This window comes from Mus caroli, chromosome 8 (genome assembly GCF_900094665.2).
Source record: "Mus caroli chromosome 8, CAROLI_EIJ_v1.1, whole genome shotgun sequence".
Lineage (NCBI taxonomy): Eukaryota > Metazoa > Chordata > Mammalia > Rodentia > Muridae > Mus > Mus caroli.
In genome coordinates, this window is record NC_034577.1 from 110,829,497 (window position 1) to 110,830,349 (window position 853).

Genomic DNA, 853 nt, shown 5'->3' on the forward strand with positions numbered 1-853 from the left:
AAGTGCTCCCTGCCAAGTTTGACGACCTGAGACATGGGACCCGTGTGTGCCTTCTGAACCATGCCACGGTCCCCCTTTCCAAAAATAAATTAAAAAAACATTCAATGTCATCCTCAGCTATCAAGGGACTGCAAGCCCAGTTGGGGCTGCATGAGACACTGTCTGAAAAACAATTAATTTTAAAAAATAAAAGAGGGGCTGGCGAGATGGCTCAGTGGGTAAGAGCACCCAACTGCTCTTCCAAAGGTCCAGAGTTCAAATCCCAGCAACCAAATGGTGGCTCACAACCATCCATAACGAGATCTGGCGCCCTCTTCTGGAGTGTCTGAAGACAGCTACAGTGTACTTACATATAATAAATAAATAAATCTTTAAAAAAAAATAAAAAAAAAATAAAAGAGAACGTGACGTAGCCTGGGTTAAATCTGGTCTTGGTATCAATGCACCAGCGGGGAAAATGTTGTCAGCGCATGTTTAATACAGGAAAAGCTCACAGCAGCAAGCCAGCCTCGATCTGGCCAAACAATGGCTCTGTATGGCACCGCCCATCCACTTGGGGGCACCCAGCCAGGGCTGTGGGCCTCTGCCTGCATTCTCTGCCCTCCCCATGCTCCAGCCATTGAAATAGACCTGAGGTCTCAGCCTGTCCCCCCAAGCTCAGCCCCTACTAACCTCCTGGGGCCTCTGGCGTCAGCTCCAACATCTCCTCCCGTCTATCAACCCTACCCTGCTTACTGGTTAACACCTGGCTGCTTTAAGAAAATCACTGGCTTAAAGCTAGGTATGGTGTCTTAGTCAGGGTTTCTATTCCTACACAAACATCATGACCAAGAAGCAAGTTGGGGAGGAAAGG